Here is a 6,102-nt window from a genome sequence, read left to right on the forward strand (position 1 = left end):
AACCACACACACTGCTGTGTCTTTCTGATTAGGTCATTTTTTACTAGTCTACTTGGAGTGCTATTATTTCATATCATTAGCTTTTTTTCTTTTGAATTTTTGAAATTATGAACTTAAAATTGGCTCTATATTTTTATAATTTATGCCATAATCAACTCATATAGTAAAATCCTCTCTTCAAAAAAAAACCAAAAAACCAAACATTCTTAATCTAATTCCACTTTGTCATTGTGGTAAAATTGGATTTAATCTCAGTGGACTTAATGTGTGTTTCAGTTTGTCCTTTGTATCATAGTGCCCTGGTTAGCTTTTTGTTGCTGTGATAAACACCAAGGCCAAAAGCAACTTGGGGAGGAAAAGGGTTTATTTGGCTTCCAAGTTACAATTCATTAAGAAAAGACAGGGAAAGAACCCAAGGCAGGAGCTTGAAATGGGAATGGCAAAAGGATGTTGCTTGCTGTCTTACTCCTGTGGTCACAGTCAACTGCATTTCCCAGACAGCCAGGACCCACCTGGCAGGGGAAGAGAATAGCACTGTTCATGTGTTCTGAACCCTCCCATGTCAATCAACAATTAAGAAAATGCTCTGCAGTCTTACACACAGGCCATCTGATGGCAGCCATTCCTCAACTGAGGGTCAGGTCAACTTGACAGAAAACCTAAGCAGGACAAAGTTGTTTTCCTTCTTGTTTTCTATTCAGCTTGTCTCATGACACATGATTGATCAATAGATTCATTTTTTCTTAGTGCTAACATGGATGCCTGACCTCGTCCATAAATTCATCTCAAGAAGCAGTATTAACTTCTAACATTACAGTTAGTTTCTTTCACCTCTGAGGGAATTTCTCCTGAATTCTTTGCATTTCATCAGCATGGAGACCAACACACAACTCTAGTCTGCTTAACAATCCATAATTCCTGTGGCTTTTAGTTGGTTCTTGCATTTAGGGGTTAAGAGTGAAGGCAAACTGGTAATGAGTCACAACAATGGGAACTTTTTATTTCAATGCTTTACAACTTAGTGAAAACTAGAGGAGTAAGTAATGATGTCTGTTTATATGCAAATATTTTTCAGGGGAACAATTGTAGTACAAGGTGTAAGGCAATTTATTATGAATATCATGTCAGTTATTCATGTCAATTAAATGTTGGTATGATGATAACATAAATCTGCCATCAATAAATTTTAAATTCTTGGTACTCATTAGTTTGATTCTCCATTCCCAACTCTAGCCTCAGTCTCTCTTTGTTCCTCCATTACTAAAAGAAGATACCTGAAATCAGACCAAAGCCACACATCAAATAAATGCATGGATAATTGCAGACACTTTGTAGAAATGTAATATGCATGTAATATATATGAGGCTTTGGTCTTAATTGACATCAAAGCAGATATAGAAAGATTTTTTCATAACAAATTATTAATGCCTTCAGATGGAATTACTGGATGCATCAACCATTGTTGTAGTAACAAACAGGCAGGATTTGATAACATACCTGATGATTTATATAGAACATTTAAATAAAATTAAAATGGTGTTAGACTAAGTCAAAGGGAAGGTGCATTGCTCCTTTGATATCTGGGTAATTGAACCCTGGACAGTGCATCCCTCAGAGCCTGGTGGACCTGCTTGTTTCTCAGGGTGTAGATGACAGGGTTCAGAAGGGGTGTCACTACTGTGTTCACAAGAGCAGCCACTCGGTTGGTGTCCATCCTGCTTGTCTGCTTTGGCTTCATGTATATAAATACACAGCTGCCATACATTAGAGAGAGGACAATGAGATGAGAGGAACAGGTGGAAAAAGCTCTCTGTCTCTCCCTGGCCGAAGGGAGACGCACTATTGTGACCACTATGTTGCTGTATGCAAAGATGGCTACCAGAAGGGAAGCAAAAAGCAAAATTAAAACGAGGCTAAAAAACAGCTTATCAACAGACCTGGTATCTGAACAGGAGAGATTTGCCAGTGGCCCAAAATCACAGTAAAAGTGAGGAATAACATTGGGGCCACAGTAGGATGACTGGGAAAGCATCACAACTGGACCAGCCATGAAGAGGAATCCCAAAACTAAGCAGACAGTAACAAGAAGAAAGCACATCCTTGGGCTCATGATGGTTGGATAATGTAGAGGTTTGCAGATGGCCAGATATCAATCCAGGGATAAGACAGCCAGGAGGAAAAAAACAGTTGCCCCCAGGAAAAGAAAGAAAAAGGCCTGTGTGAAGCAAGCCACAAAGGAGATGGTTTTCCTCCCTGACAGAAAGATGATGAGCAGCTGGGGGATAACTGTAGTTATAAAACAGCACTCCACAAAGGAGAAAGTGCTGAGGAAGAAGTACATGGGCGTCTGCAATCGGTGGTCCATGCAGGTGATGCTAATTATGAGGGTGTTGCCCATGATGGAAGCCAAGTAGGCCAGCAAATGCACCAGGAAGAAGAGGATCCTCAGGTCTTCGGCCACAGGGAACCCCTCAAGGACAAACTCCTGGACCCATGTCCAATTCCTTGGTTCCTCTGCCATCAGCCACTCCATCTCTTCAGTCTGTCTGTCACTGAAGGGCTTTGCAGAACCATGACTGAAGGTGGAGAACTGAGTGTTCCTAAATCTGTAAATGACAAGGGAAGGTGTTCAGACTTGGTAAACAGGGCATCCACGGTGTCTCTTTGCACATTGTTAAGGAAAAATAACTGATTATTATAATCACTGCCTTTATTTTACCTGTACCCTGCAACACTAGGTGTAGAAGCACTGAATGTGCCTCACACCTTCATTAGGGATAAAGTCACTCAACAGTGCTGGTTATTTTCCCATGAGGTTCGCTGTCCACTGAAATCAAGGTTATAGACTCTTATCCCTTCAGTCATGTTACATATTTCTAGTAAAAGTATATTCATGTTACCCAGGCCCATAAAATTATTGCAAAGGAAAACTTACAACTTAAAAATCAACCAGAATCTGGGGGTGTAGAACAGGGGTGGTACACATATCTAACAGGTGCAGTGCTATGGTTTTAATTCTCACCAACAGAAAAGAAAAGAAAAGAAAAGAAAAGAAAGGGAAGGGAAGGGAAGGGAAGGGAAGGGAAGGGAAGGGAAGGGAAGGGAAGGGAAGGGAAGAGAAGGGAAGGGAAGGGAAGGGAAGGGAAGGGAAGGGAAGGGAAGGGAAGGGAAGGGAAGGGAAGGGAAGGGAAGGGAAGGGAAGGAAAGGAAAGGAAAGGAAAGGAAAGGAAAGGAAAGGAAAGGAAAGGAAAGGAAAGGAAAGGAAAGGAAAGGAAAGGAAAGGAAAGGAAAGGAAAGGAAAGGAAAGGAAAGAAGGGACACTCGCCAGCTACCCACAACACCCGCCACAGGATCTTAAGACTTCTGGTGAGTGGAGCACAGCTTCTGCTCCAATCCAAGTGCTCGGGACCTGAGACTGCATTAGTTAGGGAAGCAGAAACCGGCCTGAGTAGGGCCACAGGCCTCATCCGGCCGGATCAGCGCCGGGGTAGCGGGAGCGCAGGGTTGCCTGACACCCGCCAGCTACCCACGACCCCCGCTGCAGGATTTTGGGACTGCTGGGGAGTGGAACACAGCTTCTGCTCCAGTCCAATCACGCGGGACCTGAGACTGCTCTGGTTGGGGAGAGAGGAATCCGGCCTACATAGGGCCACAACCCTCTTCCGGTCAGAAAAGCACCAGGGCAGCTGGGGCGCAGGGTCTGCTGACACTCCTCAGCTACCCACAACACCCACCACAGGATCTTAAGACTTCTGGTGAGTGGAGCACAGCTTCTGCTCCAATCCAAGTGCTCGGGACCTGAGACTGCATTAGTTAGGGAAGCAGAAACCGGCCTGAGTAGGGCCACAGGCCTCATCCGGCCGGATCAGCGCCAGGGTAGCTGGAGAGCAGGGTTGCCTGACACCTGCCAGCTACCCACAACCCCCGCCTCAGGATTTTGGGACTGCTGGTGAGTGGAACACAGCTTCTGCTCCAATCTTTAAACAGTGACAATGATAACAACTAACCCCAGAGATTACCAGATGGCGAAAGGTAAATGTAATAATCTTACTAACAGAAACCAAGACCACTCACCATCATCAGAACCCAGCACCCCCACTTCGCCCAGTCCAGGGCACCCCAACACACCGGAAAAGCTAGACACACATTTAAAAGCATATCTCCTGATGATGATAGAGGACTTCAAGAAGGACTTTAATAACACACTTAAAGAAATGCAGGAGAACACTGCTAAACAGGCAGAAGACAATAAAGAGGAAGCACAAAAATCCCTTAAAGAATTGCAGGAGAACACAGCTAAAGAGTTACAAATCCTTAAAGAAAAACAGGATAACATAATCAAACAGGTAGAAGTCCTTACAGAAAAACAGGAAAACACATCCAAACAGATGATGGAAATGAACAAAACCATACTAGACCTAAAAAGGGAAGTAGACACAATAAAGAAAACCCAAAATGAGGCAACGCTGGAGATAGAAACCCTAGGAAAGAAATCTGGAACCATAGATACGAGCATCAGCAACAGAATACAAGAGATGGAAGAGAGAATCTCAGGTGCAGAAGATTCCATAGAGAACATCGGCACAACAATCAAGGAAAATGTAAAATGCAAAAAGATCCTAACTCAAAACATCCAAGAAATACAGGACGCAATGAGAAGACCAAACCTACGGATAATAGGAGTGGATGAGAATGAAGATTTTCAACTCAAAGGACCAGCAAACATCTTCAACAAAATTATAGAAGAAAACTTCCCAAATCTAAAGAAAGAGATGCCCATGAACATACAAGAAGCCTACAGAACTCCAAATAGACTGGACCAGAAAAGAAATACCTCCCGACACATTATAATCAGAACAAGAAATGCTCTAAATAAAGATAGAATACTAAAAGCAGTAAGAGAAAAAGGCCAAGTAACATATAAAGGCAAGCCTATCAGAATTACACCAGATTTTTCACCAGAGACTATGAAGGCCAGAAGATCCTGGACGGATGTTATACAGACACTAAAAGAACACAAATTCCAGCCCAGGCTACTATACCCAGCCAAACTCTCAATTAACATAGATGGAGAAACCAAAGTATTCCACGACAAAACCAAATTCACACATTATCTCTCCACGAATCCAGCCCTTCAAAGGATAATAACAGAAAAAAACCAATACAAGGACAGGAACGACGCCCTAGAAACAACAAGAAGGTAATCCCTCAACAAACCTAAAAGAAGACAGCCACAAGAACAAAATGCCAACTTTAACAACAATAATAACAGGAAACAACAATTACTTTTCCTTAATATCTCTTAATATCAATGGACTCAACTCCCCGATAAAAAGACATAGACTAACAAACTGGCTACACAAACAAGACCCAACATTTTGCTGCTTACAGGAAACTCATCTCAGAGAAAAGGATAGACACTACCTCAGAATGAAAGGCTGGAAAACAATTTTCCAAGCAAATGGCATGAAGAAACAAGCTGGAGTAGCCATTCTAATATCTGATAAGATTGACTTCCAACCCAAAGTCATTAAAAAAGACAGGGAGGGACACTTCATACTCATCAAAGGTAAAATCCTCCAAGAGGAACTATCAATCCTGAATATCTATGCTCCAAATACAAAGGCAGCCACATTCATTAAAGAAACTTTAGTAAATCTCAAAGCACACATTGCACCTCATACAATAATAGTGGGAGACTTCAACACACCACTTTCACCAATGGACAGATCATGGAAACAGAAACTAAACAGGGACACAGTGAAACTAACAGAAATTATGAATCAAATGGATCTGGCAGATATCTACAGAACATTCTATCCTAAAACAAAAGGATATACCTTCTTCTCAGCACCTCATGGTACCTTCTCCAAAATTGACCACATAATTGGTCACAAAACAGGCCTCAACAGATACAAAAATATTGAAATTGTCCCATGCATCCTATCAGATCACCATGGACTAAGGCTGATCTTCAATAACAAAATAAATAATAGAAAGCCAACCTTCACATGGAAACTGAACAACACTCTTCTCAATGATACCTTGGTCAAGGAAGGAATAAAGAAAGAAATTAAGGACTTTTTAGAGTTCAATGAAAAT

The 6,102-nt window shown here is 42.0% G+C and overlaps 1 pseudogene; it reads right to left on the reverse strand.

The window, feature by feature from the left end:
* Positions 1-1,549: 1,549 nt before the first annotated feature.
* LOC110296213 (olfactory receptor 6C4-like) lies at positions 1,550-2,533 on the reverse strand (annotated as a pseudogene).
* Positions 2,534-6,102: the final 3,569 nt, after the last annotated feature.

This window comes from Mus caroli, unplaced genomic scaffold (assembly GCF_978045245.1).
Source record: "Mus caroli unplaced genomic scaffold, Mus_caroli_1 scaffold_7, whole genome shotgun sequence".
Classification (NCBI taxonomy): Eukaryota; Metazoa; Chordata; class Mammalia; order Rodentia; family Muridae; genus Mus; species Mus caroli.